We start from the raw sequence: 19,535 nt of genomic DNA on the forward strand, positions 1-19,535 counted from the left end.
AGCAGGAGGAATTGCATATGATATACTAAAGTAAGTCCAAGTATGTTTAAGTAGACTTAAGTGGCCTAGACAGATAAATAATGGTTATTAGTGGATAAATTAATAACAAAGGGGGAATTATCATATATGTCAAAATAGGCTGTAAGAAATCATGAGATCAACATAATCAGGGAAAAGTGAGTAGATCAACATGATCCACTTTCTATCATATAAATTCCAGGTGATATGCAGATTAACATGGATATTTGTTTATTAATATTTTATAATGGAAATGCATAAGGAAGCACATATGTGACCACATAATAGTGAATCAAAGACAATTCATTTTCTGTATGTTGGCTTTACGTGTAAATAGATGTGAGTCCCCAAATGTTCACTGTTACAGAAATCTGAGATCTATGGGAAAATTATTCTGAATGAAGTACAAAAGAGACTATTGAATAGCAACTCTCTTTCTAATAAGCTATGAGGGTGAATATTTATAAGTATTGACTGTATGAAATAACAAAAGTAAAAATATCATGCCGCATTGAAAGTATATGATGATGTAAAGTATAAGACAATTGTAAGAGTTGAGAGAGGAAAAAAAGACCTTACATTTTTTTAGAAGTGATAAAACTGTTTATATTATACACTAGGATGTCAAGGATACATTTTGCTATCGTTAGAGTAAATACTAAAATGATAGTAAAAAATATATAAGTACTAAGGTAATAATGAAAATATTGACACTATAGAAGGCAGAAAAAGATACAAGTGAAGAAGAAGTTACACAAATAGAAAATAAATACTAAGATGATGATTAAGTGTAATTATTGTATTAAGTACATTAAAAATTGAGTAAATATTTCAATTATCAAAGAATTATCAGTAAATTTTCAAAAGGACAAAGAGCATTTTGTACTATCTTTAAGAGACATTCCTTATAAATAAACAAATGTTGAAAGTAACAGGGTATAAAATGATACAGTATGGAAAATACACCATGGAAACACTAAAAGAAAGATAGTGAGTTTTTTACTAATATCAGACAATCAGACAAAGTAGATTTTGTACTAGAAGAATTATTAAATACGAAGTCAGATATTTTATAATGATAGAAAGGGCAATCCTCCAAGAAGATATAACAATTATAAATTTATATTTACCTAGTAACTACTATCAAAACATATCATGTGTAAATAGACAGAATTAAAATGAGAAATAGACAAGTTCACAACCAGAAAGAGAGATTTTAAAGATATATCTCTGGAACTAATCTAAAAGCAAAAACCACAATTACGTGTGCACCAACCTAATAGAAGATGTTATGTAGAAAGAAATAAACATTTTAGAACTGAAAGATACATTAACTGAAATACAAAAGAAACTCACTGGATAGGCTCAGTATGAGCATGAACTTGACATAAGAAAGAGTCACTGAACTTAAATCAAGTAGAAATTCTGGAGGTGAAAAATTCAATTGGCATGCTGAAGAATGCATGAGTCTCTCAGCAGCAGAATGGATCAAGGGGAAGAAAGAATTACTGAACTTGAAGACAGGATATTTAAAGATACATAGAGGAGACAAAAGATAAACAAATAAGAAAGAATGAGGCACACCAACAAGTTCAAGAAAATAACCTCAAAAGGGCAAATTTATGAGTCATTTGCCTTAAAAGGTAGAGAAAGAGAGATCTAAATATAAATTATATTCAGAGAGATAATAACAGAGAACTTTCCAAACTTAGAGATAGATATTAATATTCAAGGACAAGAAAGTCATAGAACACCAAGATTCAACCCAAATAAGACTACAGCAAAACATTTTAATACGCAAACTGCCAAAAGTCAAGGATAAAGACAGAGTCTTAAAAGCAAGAAGAGAAATACAACAAATTATAAAAGACCTCCAATGCATCTGGTAGCAGATTTAGTGGAGACCTTACAGGCCAGGATAAAGAAGCATAACATATCCAAAAGGATAAATTAAATGCTGCTAAAGGCAAACATTTTTTTTATCTTAGAATATAATATTTAGTGAAAATATTCTCCAAACATGAAAACATAATACAACAACTTTTCAGGACATAGATAGCATAAAAAGATATGAATAGAAACAAGAATTAAAAAGCAGTGGGCTACAGTCAAAGTATAAAATTTTTATTGGTTTTCTCTTTGCTTGTGTCTTAGTTTCTTGGTCTGATCAGTGTTCAGTTTTTGTCAGTTAAAAATAATGGGTTTTAAGATGATATTTACAAGCCTCTTGATACATTAAAATCCAAAAAAGAAAAATGACAACAAATACACAAAACAAAAAAAAAAACAAAACAAAACAAAAATTAAAACACTACCACCAGAAAAAATTACTTTCACAAAAGGGAGGATGGGAAAAAAGGAAGGAAGAGAAGACTACAAAATAAACAGAAAAAAATGAGAAAATAGTACTGGTAAGTTCTTACTTAACAATAATGCCATTGAATGTAAATGGACTAAACTCTCCAGTTAAAAGACATAGAGTGTAGATCTGCTTTGGTTTTTTGTAGATTCTGGATATTAGCCCTTTGTCAGATGGTTAGATTGCAAGCATTCTTTTTTTCCCATTCTGTTGGTTGCCAGTTTACTCTGATGATTGTTTCTTTTGCTGTGCAGAAACTATTAAGTTTAATTAGATCCCATTTGTCTATTTTCGCTTTTGTTGCCTTGCTTTTCATGTTTTAGTCATGAAGTCCTTGCCTATGCCTATGTCCTGAATGGTTTTGCCTAGGTTTTCTTCTACGGTTTTTATGGTGTTAGGTCTTATGTTTAAATCTTTAATCCATCTGGAGTTAACTTTAGTGTAAGGTGTAAGGAAGGGGTCCAGTTTAGCTTTCTGCACGTAGCTAGTCAGTTTTCCTAACACCATTTATTAAACAGGGAATCCTTTCCCCCATTGCTTGTTTTTGTCAGGTTTGTCAAATATCAGATAGTTGTAGATGTGTGGCATTACTTCTGAGGCCTCTGTTCTGTTCCATTGGTCTATACCTCTGTTTTTGTACCAGTACCATGGTGTTTTAATTACTGTAGCCTTGTAGTATAGTTTGAAGTCAGATAGTGTAATGCCTCCAGCTTTGTTCTTTTTGCTTAGGATTGTCTTGGCTATGTGTGCTCTCTTTTGGTTCCATATGAAGTTTAAAGTGGTTTTTTCCAGTTCTGTGAAAAAGGTTAATGGTAGCTTGATGGGGATAGGGTTGAATCTATAAAAGTGGGCAAAAGATATGAACAGACACTTTTCAAAAGAAGATATTGATGAGGCCAACTAACATAGGAAAAAATACTCATCATCACTGGCCATTAGAGAAATGCAAATCAAAACCACATTGGGATAACTTCTCACACCAGTTAGAATGGCAATAATTAAAAAAATCTGGAGACAACAGATGCTGGAGAGGATGTGGAGAAATAGGAACACTTTTACAGTATTTGGTGGGAGTGTAAATTAGGGGTTCAACCATTGTGGAAGACAGTGTGGCAATTCCTCAAGGATCTAGAAATAGAAATTCCATTTGACCCAGTCATTCTCAGCAAACTGACACTAGAATAGAAAGCCAAACACAGCATGTTCTCACTCATAGGTGGGTGTTGAACAGTGGGAACACATGGACACAGGAAGAGGAATGTCACACACTGGGGTCTGTTGGGGGTGGGAGGCGGGGGGTGGCACGGGGGGGGGGGGGGGGGGTGGGGGGGGGATAACATTGGGAGAAATGCCTGATGTAGGTGATGAGGGAATGGAGACAGAAAACCACCATGGCATGTGTGTGCCTATGCAACAATCCTAGAGGATCTGCACATTTACCTCAGAACTTAAAGTATAATTTTTTCACAAAAGACATAGAGTGCTTAAATAGATAAAAGAAACACATCACCTAAAAAGAAACACATAAAGTGAGAAATAAAATATGGAAGAAAATACTTCATACCAATGGAAACACAAAAGAGAGTTTCTATACTTACATCAGACAAAATAGATTTCACTATATAATGATAAGGAGGTCAATTCAGTAAGATGATATAACAATTTTGAATATGTATGCACCCAATACTGGAGCACACAGATATATCAAGGAAATATTATTAGAACTAATGTGAGAAATGGGCTCTATTACAATAATTGCTGGAGACCTCAACATCCCACTTTCAGCATTGGACAGATCTTCCAGAGTGAAACTCAACAAAGAAACATCAGACTTAATCTGCATTATAGATCTAATAGATATTTACAGAACATTGCATCCAATGGCTGTTAAGTACACATTCTTGTCTTTAGCACATGGATCATTTTCAAAGATAGACCATATGTTATATCACAAAAAAGTCTTAAAACATTAAAAAAATGAAATTATATCAATCATCTTCTCTTACTACAGTGGAATAAAACTAAAAATCAACAACAAGAGGGCTTTTGGAAACAACACAAACATATGGAAATATAAAAATATGCTCCTGAATGACCAATGGTTCAATGAAGAAATCAAGGAAATAGAAAAATTTCTTGAAACAAATGATGATGGAAATACAACATACCAATACCTATAAAATGCAATACCTATAAAATGCAGTGGAGGCAGTACTAAGAGGGAAGTTTATAGCTACAAGTACCTACATAAAAATAAAAACTTCAAATAAAATAACCTATGATGCACCTTAAGGAACTAGAAGATCAAGAACAAGCCAAACACAGAATTATAACAATAGAAATAATAAAAATCAGAGCAGAAATAATATATTTGAAATAAAGAATACAATACAAAAGTTTAACAAAACAAAAAGTTGGTTTTCGAAAAGTTTAACAAAATTGACAAACCTTTAGCCATACTAAAGAAGACAAAAAGGGAGAAGACACAAATAAATAAAATCAGAGATGAAGAGGGCCAAATGGCTGACTAGAAGCAGATAGTGTGTGCCCTTCTCATGGGGAGAAAAAAGAATGGCAAGTAAATACTAACTCTTCATCTGCAATATCCAGGTGGATGCATCAATATTTATCAAGGAAACAACTCAACCCATGGAGAATAAAGAGGAGTGAGATAGGATGCCAGTGTGCCACCTGGGAATGGCACAGAGACAGGGGTAATGGTGAATGAGTGAGAGTTCCAAAAGACCCACACTTCTGCCACAGAGTTTTGAAACCTGGGTTCAGGAGATTCCCCATGAGCCTCTCCAACAGGGCCTCCAGAATGACACAGACAGTTGTATGGAGTGTGATCAAAGCTGCTGTCCAGACACATATGGAATTCCAAGAGCCTTCGATCTCTGGGCATCCTGACATCAGCTGCTGTAACTCTGGCAATGGGAAAGGTCAGGCTACCATGCATGCCCCTAGGTACGTAGTCAAATTCAAGAGGCTGAGCATCAGTGAATTGCAGGTTTTACCTCCACTGCACCTTGTAGGATAAGGCTTATTGGCCTGGGATCCCAGTGTGGCCACACCAGCCATATCTGGGCTCTCAGGCTGGTAATAGCTGTGCACTCCCCAGGACAGCACTCTCAGAGGAAGAGGCAGGCCACCATGTTTGCTGCCCCACAGCCCTTGCCACAGTTACACTCAGGATCTGGAGGGTTCATGACGATTTGATACTAGTGCAGATTCCCAGCATAGTGCAAACACCCCATGGAAAAGTGGCTAGAATGTTTTCCGTAATTGTCTCCATTCCCACTTCTCCTCACTAAGCAGGGACTCCCGACCTGAGATTCCAGAGCAACTGTTGCAAGACTCTTCCCTAGTTCAGCTAAAGTTGGGGTTCTTGTCACATGGCCACGGGAAATTAGACTCACAGACAATTTGAAGAGTGAGTAGGATTGGGTTGTATTTGCTGGAAAAAAAGAAAGGAAACAGAAACTTTAGCAAAGTGAGACAATGCATTTCCTGCCAGTGGGCTTCCCACCTCTCAGATTCCACCTAGGAAGAGGAGGTGCCAGGCTCTTCCCCACTGCAAACAATGTGAACCTCTGTGGCTCCAGCCCAGTGTGCACTCCTGCCAGTGCACAGGCTAGTTGGTGTTTCTCTGGGGATTCCTTCCCATCTGGCTGTCTCATTGCCCCCTCTAAAGAAGTACATCTAACTGCTCTTAGAATAAGGATAAGAATAAAGACTAATCTTACCTGCTTCCTGCTGATAGGAGGTGCTGTTTTGGAAAAACAGCAGTTGGATCTCCCTCGGCAGCCTATCTAAGGGTTCTCAGTAGAAGAGACCATCGTCCTAGGCTCTGGTTGCATGACAGTTTGGAGTTTGATGCCCTGAAGACAAAAACAGACAGACAAACCGCATTGCTAAAAAACATGTGTCAAAATAAAACAAGAGGAGGAATAAGGACAACTAAAAAATCCCAAGGCCTTTTACCAGTTTGCACAGGGAGAAGGAGGCCAAAAGTCTGACTGGTTAAAAAAAAATTACTCTTTTGCTAGTATGTTCGGTTTCTGGGTTCCCTTCCCCTGAGCCAAATAATAAGCCAACCAGTTTAAGATTTGGGAAATTAACTCTTTACAGTTTGGGGGATGCATCTAAGGGGAGCGCTCTATAGTACAGAGGCACAATTATCTATCTGTGAAGAGAGAACAGAGGAGGGGAAAGGGACAAAGAAGGCATTTTTTCAAAGGATTCCCAGGGGTTCAGGATGCATTTGAAAGGAATACAGACTGATGATGAATGGCTGACCATCTAAAAAGAGAGAGCAGTCATCCCTGGTTCCCATCTCTTCCTAGCAGATACCAGGGTACATGAGGGAGATAGGAAGAGTGTCCTCTTTCTGTCTTCTATCCTTGCATTTCTGAGTCCCGGTGACCTTGGAAGGCACCACCATGGGTGCCAAAGCAGCTTGCACGCATGAAGCAGGAGAGCCTACGGGGTGGAAATTATCAGCTCTACCCACTTATGTCCTACCTCCCCTGCTATCAGTAGCATTGAATTTCCTAGACCTCATTTATGCTATTGATACTAACATGACCTTTATCCGTGAAATGGGAAGATTGGCTTGATCAGCAGGAATCAGCCATACTCACCTGCATGGTGTATTTTAACTTCCATTATCATCTGCCCCTGGATGCCTCGGATCCACTTTTACATCCTAGAGCTTTGACCCAAAGCTTGAAATTGAGCTTGGAATAGTAATGTGTCTCGGGGTTGGGGAGGATTTGCCTGGACTCTTTATCGTAAGCTAATTGCTAAGGTGAAGCTGTGGAATTGAGTCCTCCTCCATCAAGGGAATGAAAATAATGTTTTGTGACACACTCAGATAACTGGTGGCTATAGTAATGCTTACTAAGATTTGGGTGCATGGTGCTTGGCTTTTGTTAGCTCCCTTGGCTTTATTTTCTCATAAAGGAAACCTCCAAGTATTGGCCATCCTAATTTTTTCCCATCACCTGGCAGAATTTGTAGGATAATTGCTGAGAACTAGAATATTGATCCAGATTTTGATTTTCCACATCCCTTTTGTTCTTTCTGAGCTGCAGCCAGAGATTGCTGGTTGGTTAACAGGAACAAACAGGGTTAGTTTAAAAATGTAGGCAAAAACTTAAAAACAGCTAATGAGTTTAGAATTTAAGGACAAATGCATGATAACTTTTGAAACATAATTTCTCTGTAGTCCTCATTTTTGTTAAAAAAATGATAGGACTGAGTGTTTTTCAAAATACACTTTAGTTTTATACTTGGCCTTATTATTTGCATAAAGTACAGCAAGAATGACTATTTCTACATACGCCTTTTAGATTGGCTTTGATGGAACTCTGTTCCACAGGAATCTCAGATAAGACCTTGTAAAGCCGAGCCCAGCCATGGATTTGTATCCTCAAATACCTATGAGTTGGGTGATTCTTTCCTCTTAAGGTCCCATAATAAACTTGAAGCTCCAGGCGGGTGGATCACGAGGTCAAGAGATCGAGACCATCCTGGTCAACATGGTGAAACCCCGTCTCTACTAAAACTACAAAAAATTAGCTGGGCATGGTGGCACGTGCCTGTAATCCCAGCTACTCAGGAGGCTGAGGCAGGAGAATTGCCTGAACCCAGGAGGCGGAGGTTGCGGTGAGCCGAGATTGCGCCATTGCACTCCAGCCTGGGTAACAAGAGCGAAACTCCGTCTCGGGGGAAAAAAAAAGAAAGAAAGTGACAGTCTTTACTTACCACAGGTCAGGAACCCTGTACAGGGACTGCATAGGCAAGGGCACAAGACTAGTATTCCCACAGCAATTTTATTTGTTCTTCAAGTCAAGATTGTCTCCTTAAAGAGAAGCATACCCTACCAGTCAAAGCCTTGATAAAATAACCAGTTTTTCCAATTGTGTCCTGTTGCAAAAGATGCAGTCAACTCTCCTGCCATAGGTTGAGAATACTCACAGATATTTTTCAAATTCTAGAGGAACCAAGCAGAGCGAAACAAACATGCTTCAAATTTTCTTCACAGGGTACAACTTACTCAATTATTAAAGGCTGTAACTAATTCAAAATAAGTTTCCTTGACTCCAAAAATCAAAATGAGGATCAGCAATATTCCAAGCAAAAGTTAAAAAGCTTGTTTCAGCTTTCTGAAACATTTAGTTCTTGTTTTGCTTGATATTGGTGAACATTTCAACTCTTAATGAGTTCTGTACATTTTTCTATATTTTGATGTTACAGTCTCCAAAGTTATCAGAAACCTATATTTGAGAGCACCTGTCAGAGTCAGAGATGGCTTATTATAAATCATTATTTGAAAAGGATTAAATCAAGACAACAATTGCCTGTGAATATCAAATGTCCAGGACAGTTATGGTTAGAAACACAATTGTTTATCTCTGTGGTTTACAATAACTAAATATAACAACCTTAATTATGATTGTTAGCATATACTCCAACATTAGAATTTTAGAAAGCCCATACAATTTTAGAACCTGTATTAGCATTATTTACAAAGAAGATTGAAGATCATTGTGGCAATTTCATGCAACTAAATTTGTCTAATAATTCTGTTTAGCTCTCTTCTGGATGTTTCAGGGGCTCCCTGAACCATCTAAAAGGCCAGGCATCAGGAAAGACAATATTGAAACTGAGGTTTTATTTGGGAAAAGCTGCTAAATATGTTTAAAGTCTGAAACACTTGATATTGTGTAATAGAATTCCAGATTGCCATGTTATTTATTTTGCAAAAATGATGACTCAAACATTTTAAAGAAGCAAGAATGTTTTATAACCTTCTACAAATTTTGCCAAAGAGCAGATTAGCACCTTAAGAATACCTTATTGTGCTTTTATTTTAATGTCCAATTCACAGAAAAAAACATATAATAACTTTTTTTGAATTGAGTCAATATGTTCACACAATCTCTTCTGTGAGATTAATTTTTAGAAACCTTTCACTTGTTTGAACTTTTAGCTTTCACTTATGTAATTTAAAACAATCTTTTAACCCTAAGCAAAAATTTACATTTCCATGCCTTCTTATAATCCTTTACTAAAAAAAGAAAACATGCACATTTTACTGTTCTTACATACCTTGTATGTAAATCTATTTTCAGAAGTCTCAATTACATGTTATAATGGTAATTACTAGAAATTGTAAACTTTAATGTACAACCTGATAATTTGTTTTAATTGTGTGCTAGGTGTAGCCAAAGTTTGACTCACAGTATAATTAAGGACACAGTTAGTTCCATATGTCCCCATCCCTTACCCATTGTGAAGCCAGTAAGTCAAATAGTTCTCAAAACCCCGAAGGTAGTTTATAACCTTAAAATACTTAGCAAATCTTGCATCTGACCTGCATAGTTTAGTCCACCTATTTACATTTTGACAACACCTACTTTTTACCAATAATCTTTAAGGCCTTTTTATTACACAAAGATTAAAGTCACATGAACTGAAAGGTACTTTTATCTCCCCTTTAAAAATATTTGATTAAAGTGCTTATCTTTCTCTAGGCCAAATTAATTAGAGCTCTTTTTTTTTTTACAGATATCATTCACAACACATATATAGTTATACAGACAGGCAGAGGAAAACCCCGTTGCTAGGTGGGGTCCTTTAAAATACAGAGCTAGGAAAACATGCAGATATGAAACCAGAAACAGACTCATTCTCTAGGTCAGGATTGCTAAATAAAGCCTTGCCATGGAGTTACAGGCCATGCCCCCAGTATGTAAAACAGGATGGAGGCTTTCAGGAAAGTTTGCTATGAACCATACAGACATGCAAAGCACACCAGATTGGCTACAGTTTAAGACCAGCCTCACACATGCTTTTTCACAATTAAAGCTTTACAGAGAATATAAAGAGTGACCCTTATCATTCCTAGCCTAGAAAAACATCTTCCAAAAGGAAAAAAGAAAAAAACTTGTTTAAAAGTTAACTGCTGACAGGGTATAGAAAAAGAAGAAAATAAAACAGTTTAAAAATGTCTAGGGAAAACCTCTTATTCTTTTGAAAGTGGATCCTCCAGCAGGAAGAGAAACTTAATTGCTGTGGAATGGAACTGTCTTCCCTGGGCTGGGGAGAAGGATACCCCATGGGCATGTGGCAGAAAACACCAGCCATCCCCCCAGGGTGCCTTGGGCCATGTGTCTCAGCCCTGTCAGGGAGGGGAGGGAGGCAGGTTGCTGCTGCTCATCAGTCCATTCCAAAAAAGGAAGGAAAAGGTCATGGAAAGGCCCCTGACCCCAGGAGTGAGGGGGGTGTCAGCATGGTTTCTCCTACCCTCCAAAGTCCAAAAAATGAAATGGCTTAGAAACAAGAGGAAAAAAAGCTTTCTTGGTTTGCATCTCACTCCCCTTCTCAAGCCCCCATGTTGAATGTCAAAATGTTGTGGTACTTTTCTTCCGTTCAGCTATGGAAAGGGTCCTTGTCACCCAGCCATGAAAGATTAGTCTTGAATACAGTTTGAAGGGTGAGAATAATTGAATTTATAGGGGAAAAGGAAGAAAATGGGGAAGAGGGTCTCAGCAGAGTGAGAGTCCTTCTAGTATAGGCTTACCACTTCACAGATTGAATCCCAGGTACCACCCAATAAGAGGAGGGTCCAGACTCCTCCCTACCACAAACAGCACAAAATTCTTTGGGTCCACTCCAGTGCACACTCCTCCTCCCAGTGCGCAAGCCAGCTGGAGTTTATCTCTGGACTCCTCCCCAGGTGGCTGTCTCACAACTACCCTGCTCCTGCCTGAACAGTTCTCTGAAGAACACATCCCATCAAAAACCCCACAGCTCCTCCATTATTGCAGTTTCAGTTGTGATGCCCTAACCATCATTGGGCTGAGGAAGGAATAAAGGGCTTGGTTGCTACGCCTGCACCTGCAGCACACTGTGGCCACCATATGGAGAGAAAACAGTCTCTCTTCTTCGTAAGCCTCAACCCTCATTCTCCACCAAGAAGGGTGTCCAGCTTAGGATCTTCAGCTAAGCATACACCATGGCAGTGTCTCTGTGTTTCATTGGGAAGGATATCCCAGAGAAGCCCCATCTCACTGCCATGTTAGTGGTTCCTCCCCTGCTGCCCTCTATCAGGGGAAAGAACAAAGAGCCTGCTGGATTCACCTGCACATCCAGCATGCTAGATTCACCATAAGGAGAGGTGCTCTGTCTCTCTGTGAGCCCTCAACTTCCTGTTCTTCAAAGAAACCAAATCTATGACTCATTGGTGACATTGAAAGAGTTGAGGGAAAGCAAGCTACTTGGAACACATATTTCAGGATCTTGTCTATAAAAACTTTCCCAACCTCACTAGAGAGGCCAGCATATAAATTCAGGAAATGTAAGGAACTCCTGTAAAATACTACACTAGAAGACTATTCCCAAGACACGTAATCATCAGATTCTCCAAGGTTGATATGAAAGAAAAAAATGTTAAAAGCACCTATAGAGAAGGGAAAGATCACCTAAAATGGAAACTCCATCAGGCTAAAAGCAGATCTTTTACTAGATACCCTATAAACCAGAAGACACTGGGGGCCTAGATTCAGAATACTTAAAGAAAAGAATTTTCAATCAAGAATTTTATAACGAGCCAAATTAAGCTTTATATGTGAGGAAAAAAGCAAAGGGTGAGGAAATTTGTTACCTCTAGTCTAGGCACACAGGCTGTCCTGAAAGAAGTACTTAACATGGAAAGGAAAGATGTGTACTAGCCATCACGAAAACACCCTTAAGTACATAAATAATTGACACAATTATTTATGTACTTAAATAAGCAAAGCAACCGCACAAACAAGCCTGTAAAATAATCGTCTAATAATACGATGACAGGATCAAATTTGCACATATCCATATTAACCTTGAATGAAAATAGGCTAAATGCCCCAATTAATAGGTACATAGTGGCAAAGAAAGACCCAATATTGGTATGCTGACTTCAGGAGATCCATTTTACATGCAATGACACCCATAATCTCAAAGGAATGTAGAAAATCTACCAAGAAAAAAGGCTGGATTACTATCATAATTTCAGACAGAATAGACGTTAAATCAGTAAAGATCAAAAAAGACGAGGGATTACATATTGGTAAAGGGTTCAATTTAACTAGAAGACTTAACTATCCTAAATATGTATATGCTCAATAAGAAGCATTTACATTTATAAAGCAAGTTCTTAGAGATCTATGAAGAGTCTTAGATTTTCACATAATAATAGTGTGAGATTTAAACACACAACTGACAGTACTAGAACTGTCATCGAGGCAGAACATCAACTATGATATTCAAGACCTGAAGTTTATACTTGAACAAATGGACCTCATAGACATCTATAGAATTCTCTATTCAAAAATAACAGAATGTACATCCTGTAGACTGGATTAAAAAATGTGATACATATACATCATGGAATACTACGCATCCATAAAAATGAATGAGATAATGTTCTTTGCAGCAACATGGTTGTAGCTGGAGGTCATTATCCTAAGCAAACCAAAGCAGGAACAGAAAACCAAATAACACATGTTTTCACTCATAAGTGGAAGCTGATAAAAGAGAACATGTTGACACAAAAAGAAACAGACACCAGGGCCTACTTGACGGTGGAGGATGGGAAGAGAAAGAGGATCAAAAAATGACTTATCATGTACTATGGTTATTCCCTGTGTGATGACATAGTCTGTATTTCAAACCCTTGTGACATACAGTTTACATATGTAACAAGCCTGCACATGTATCGCTAAACCCAGAAAAAAAAATCTGTGATGAAAAAGGTGATATTACAGCTGATGCCACACAAACACAATGGTTTGCTGTAGACTAATATGAGTAACTATATGCCAATAAATTGGAAAACAAAAAAGAAATGAATAAATTATAGATATATCCAACCTATCAAGATTGAACAATGATGAAATCAAAATTTGGAAAGACTAGTAAGAAGTAATGTGATCAAAGCCATAATAAAAATTATCCCACCAAAGAAAACTCAAGACCCAATGGCTTCACTGCTGTATTTTACCAAACATATAAGGAGGAACTAATACCAGTTGTGTTCAAACTGTCTCAAATAGTAAAGGAGTAAGTTACTATCTTATTCCATGGGGCCAGGATTACTGCGATAGCAAAACAAAATAAAGACACATATTAACTATAGGTTAATATCTCTGATGAATATTGATGCAAAAATCCTCAGCAAAATATTAGCAAACCAAATTGAGCAACCCATTAAAAAGATCATCCATCATGACTATGTGAGATTTGTTTCAAGGATACAAAGATGGCTCAGCTTATGCAAATTAATGTAATACATCATATCAACAGAATGAAGAACAAAAACCATATGATCATTTAAATAAATGCTGAAAAAGTCTATGATGAAATTCGACATCACTTCCTGATAATAACCTTCAAAAAATCTGGGTATACAGGTATCATAAATCAACACAATAAAACTCATGTAGGATATACCTACAGCTAGTATCATATTGAAAAAGAAACACTAAAAGCCTTTGTGATCTGGAACATGACAATTATGCCCACTTTCAACATGTAATTCAACATGGTAGTATAATTTGTAGCAAGGGAAAACCAACAATAGAAAGCAATAAAGAGCATTCAAATTTTAAAGGAAGAATTCTAATTATCTTTGTTTGCAGATGGTATAATTTTGTATTTGGTAAAACTTAAAGGCATCACCAAAACACTGTAAGAATTGATAAACAAATTCACTGAAGTTGCAATATGAAATCAACATACAATAATCAGTAGCATTTCTATATGCTAAAAACAAACATTCTGAAATAGAAGTCAAGAAGTATTTCATTTACAATTCCTATTTAAAATAAAATAAAAATCCTAGGAATAAACCAAAGAACAGAAAAATCTCTTCAATAAAAATTACAAAACATTGATGAAATAAATTGAAGAGACCACAAAAAATGGAAAGATATTCCATGTTCATGAATTGGAATATTAATATTGTTAAAATGTCTATATACTACCCAAATTTTTCTACAGATTCAGTGCAACCCATTTCAAATACCAATGACATTCTTCACAAATATAGAGAAAATAATCTTAAAATTACTATGGAATCACAAAAGACCAATGATAGCTAAAGCCATCTGAGTGAAAATAATAAAACCATAAGATTCACATTACTAGACTTCCAATTTTACTACAGAGGTACAGTTACCAAAATAACATAAGACTGACATACAGACAGACACATAGACCAGTGGAAAAAAATAGAGAAACTAGAAATAAATGCATACATCTACAATGAATTCATTTTCAACAAATGTGTCAGGAACATTCACTGGAAAAATTACCTTCTCTTTAATAAATGAAACTGGAAAAGCTGGGTATCCATATGCAGAAAAATAAAACCAGATCACTATCTCCATCATATACAAAAATAAAATCAAAATTGATTAAAAACTTCAACCTGAAACATCAGACTCTCAAAATACTAAAAGAAAACCTTCAGGATATTCTCCAGGACATTGGTCTGGGAAGATTTCTTGAGTAATACCACAAAAACACAGTCAGCAAAAGACAAAATGGGCAAATGAGATTACATCAAGTTAAAAAGCTTCTGCATAACAAAGAAAACAATCAACAAAGTGAAGAGAAAACCCACAGAGTGGGAGAAGATATTTGTAAACTATCAGTCTGCCTAGGGATTAATAACCAGAATATACAAGGAGCACAAACCACTCTATAGAAAAACATCTAATAACCTGACTTAGAAATGGATTAAAGATTTGAACTGACATTCCTCTAAAGAAGACGTACAAGCGGCCAACAGATGTTTTAAAAGGTGCTCAAAATCATTGATCAGCAGAGAAATGCAAATGAAAACTACAATGAGATATCACCTCACGCCAGTTAAAATGGCTTTTAACCAAAAGACAGGCAGTAAACAATACTACAAATGATGTACAGAAAGGGGAACCCTCATGCACTGTTGATAGGAATGTAAATTTGTAACCCCAGTATAAACAAACATATGGAAGTGTCTCAAATTATAAAAATAGAATTACCATATGATTTAGCAATTCTACTGCTAGATATATACGCAAAAGAAAGGAAATCAGTGAATTTATAGATAACTACCCTTCCATGTTTATTGCAACCCTATTCATAATAGCTAAGGTTTGGAAGCAACCTAAGCGTCCATCAGCAGATGAATGGATAAGAAAAATGTTGTACATATGCACAATGGAATACTATTTAGCCATAAAATATGACATCCTGTCATTTGCAACATGGATGGAGTTGGAGGTCACCATGTTAAGTGAAATAAGCCAGGCACATAAAGACAAACTTTGCATGTCCTCACTTATTTGTGGGAGATAAAAATTAAAACAAACGAACTCATGGAAATAGAGAATAGAATGCTGTTTACTAGAAGCTGGGATAGATAGTATAGGAGGGAATTTGGGGAAGGTTAATGGATAAAAAATATAGTTAGATAGAATATATAAAATCTAGCATGTGATAGTACAACAGAATGACTACAGTCAATAATAATTTATTGTTCATTTAAAAATAACAACAGAAAATCAAACACTGCATGTTCTCACTCATAGGCAGGTGTTGAACAATGAGAACACATGGACATAGGGAGGGGAGTATCACACACTGGGGTCTGCGGGGGGAAACAGGGGAGGGACAGCAGCGGGCAGGGAGTTGGGAGGGATAACATGGGAGAAATGCCAGATATAGGTGATGGGGAGGAAGGCAGCAAATCACACTGCCATGTGTGTACCTGTGCAACAATCTTACATGTTCCTCACATATACCCCAAAACCTAAAGGCAATAAAAAAAAACATGATATAATTGGAATGTTTATAACATAAAAAATAAATTATTGAGGTGATGGATACCCCATTTACATTGATGAGATTATTACACATTGTATGTCTGTATCAAAATATCTCATGTATTCTATAAATACATACACCTCCTATGTTTGCATAAAAATTAAAAACAAAACAAAACAAAAAACAAAAATAACTATAAAAATAGAATGTTAGGCCCATCGTGGTAGCTCACAACTGTAATATCAGCACTTTGAGAGACTGAGGGGGGCGGATCGCGAGGGCAGGAGTTTGAGACCAGCCTGAACAACATGGTGAAACCCCATCTCTACTAAAAATACAAAAGTTAGCTGGGCGTGGTGGCATGCATCTGTAACCCCAGCTACTCAGGAGGCTGAGGCAGAAGAATCGCTTGAACCTGGGAAGCGGAGGTTGCAATGAGCTGAGATTGCACCACTGCGCTCCAGCTTGTGTGACAGAGTAAGATTCTGTCTCAAAAAAAAAAAAAAAGGATGTTAAATACCTCAAAATACCTTACTCTGCTTTGTGCTGTTTTAAAATGCCAGAGTGGGTAATTTACAAAGAAGATAAATCTATATACTCATAGTTGTGGAGGCTGGGAATTTCAAGATCAAGCTGCCAGTATTTGTAGATGGTCTTCCTACTGTGTCCTTCCATGGCAGAAGGTGGGAGGGCAAGAGGAAATTAATGTCACATGGCAGAGGAGCAGAAGAGAGCAAATTCACTGCTGCAAGCCCTTTTTATAATGGCATTAACCAATTCATGAGAGTAGGGGCCTTGTGACCAAATCATTTACCAAATGATCTCACCTCCCAACACCTCTACAGTAGGGATCATGTTTCAAACACATGCCTTCTGAGGGACATATTCAAACCACAGAATTTTGCCCCAGCCCTAAAAATGTATGTCCTTCTTACCTGCAAAATACATTAGTTTAATTTCAATCATCCCAAATGTCTTAATTCATTCCAGCATTAACTTAAAATCTAAAGTTCAGAGTCACATCTAAATATCAAATGTGGGTGAAACTCAAGACATGCTTCATCCTGAGGACAATTTCCCTACAGCGTTTTGCCTGTGAAAGCAAACAAATTACATAGTTCCAAGAATACAATGATGGGACAGGCACAAGACAGACATTTCTCTTCCAAAAAGAAGAAATAGGAGAAAAGAAAAGAGAAACAGGTACCAAGTAAGTCCAAAACTCAACAGGGCAAACATTAAATCCTTTTTGTTAAGTTTTTATTTTAGGTTCAGGCGCACGTGTGCAGGTTTGTTATACAGGTAAACTGCATGTCATAGGATTTTGATGTACAGAGTATTTTATCACCCAGGCCATACACATAATACATGATAGGTAGAGTTTAGTTGTTTTTTTAATCCTCTCTCACCTTCCACCATCCACCCTCCTTGTGTCTCTTGTTCCTCTCTTTTGTGTCCATGTATTCTCATTGTTAAGCTTCCACTTATAAGTGAGAACATGTGTATATGATTTTCTGCTCCGTTGTTAGTTTGCTTAGGATAAATAGTCTCCAGTTCCATCCATGTTGCCACAAGGGACATGATCTTATTATTTTTTTTGGCTATATAGTATTCTGTGATGTATATGTACCATATATTTTTTTAATTCAGTCTACCATTGATGGGCATTTAAGTTGATTCCATGCTGTTGTTATTGTGAATAATGCTGCAATGAACATACATGTGCATATGTCTTTATAGTAAAAAGATTTATATTCCTTTGGCTATATACCCAATATTATATTGCTGGGTTGAATGATAATTCTGCTTTAAGTTTTTTGAGGAATTACCACACCGTTTTCCACAATGGCTGAACTTATCTACATCCCCCCCAACAGTGTGTAAGTATTCCCTTTTCTCTGTAACTTCCCAAGCATCTGTTATTTTTGACGTTTTGATAATAGCCATTCTGACTGTTGTGAGATGGTATCTCATTGTAGTTTTGATTTGCATTTCTCTATTGATTAGTAATATTAAACATTTTTTTTCATGTGCTTGTTGGCCATGTGTATGTCTTCCCTTCAAAAGTGTCTTTTATGTCTTTTGCCCTCCTTTTAATGAGGTTGTTTGTTTTTTTCTCATAAATTTGTTTACTTTCCTTATATAGTCTGGATATTAGACCTTGGTTGAATAGCTAATTTGCAAATATTTTCTCCCATTCTGTAGATTGTCTGTTTAGTCTGTTTACAGTTTTTTTTGCTGTACAGAAACTCTTTCATTTAATTAGTCCCCTCTAATTAATTTTTGGTTTCATTGTAATACATTATATCTTAAGTGTCAAGAATGTTTTGACTTTATGCCTAACCTTCTAGACACCTTGGTATAAGGGTTGGGTCCTCAAGGCTTTTGCCAGCCCTGTCCCCATGGCTTTGCTGAGTTCACCCCATGCTTTAGCACTCACATATTGAAGTCACATGCATGAAAATTTCTCAGGCAGGCATTGCAAGCTGGTGGCTCTACAAGTATGGGGTCTCGGAGCCAGCCCTGCCCCCATGGCTACATTAACTATTGTTCCAGTGGGTGTTCTCTGCAGTGGCTCCTCCCCTATAGCAGATCTCTGCCTGGCTTGCAATACTTTGAAATCCATGTGGAGGAAGCCATGCTTCTACAGCTTGTGTACTCTGTGCTTCTGTAGAATTAGCACCATATAGATGATGCCCGTGTTTACTGCTATAATACCTAGAGTTGTAGCCGGAGCCATATACGAATCAAATTGAGCCAAAGCTGGGGTAGCCAAGGAGCACTGCATTATAATGTGAGGAGAAGAGACCCAAGGCAGCCATAGACAGGAGAAACACCTTCTGCCCCTAAGGCCCCAGCACTCTAGGGCTGTAATGAATGTGACAATACTGAAAATCTCTAAAACGCCTTTGAGGTCATTCTCACACTGTACTGATGAATGACACCAGGCTTCCTTCTATCTGTACTAATCTCCTTATCAAATGATTGATTGTCCGTACCCTTGGTTTTCTCTCCTAAACATACTTTTTTATTCTTTCATTGCCAGGCTGAGAATTTTCCAAATCTTTATGTTCTACTTCTCTCTTGATTATAAATTTCATCTCTAAATCATTTCCCTTTTCTTGCATTTTACTGTAAGCAATTAAGAGAAGCCACATAGCACCCTGAGCACTTTGCTGCTTAGGGATTTCTTCTGCCATATATTCTAGCTCAGCAATCTTAAGTTCTGCCTTTCACAAAATGTTAGGGCATAAACATAATTCATCCAACTTCTTATGCCACCTTCTAACAAGGATGACCT

The sequence above is a fragment of the Sapajus apella genome, unplaced genomic scaffold (assembly GCF_009761245.1).
Source record: "Sapajus apella isolate SASKATOON/1434 unplaced genomic scaffold, GSC_monkey_1.0 scaffold176, whole genome shotgun sequence".
Lineage (NCBI taxonomy): Eukaryota > Metazoa > Chordata > Mammalia > Primates > Cebidae > Sapajus > Sapajus apella.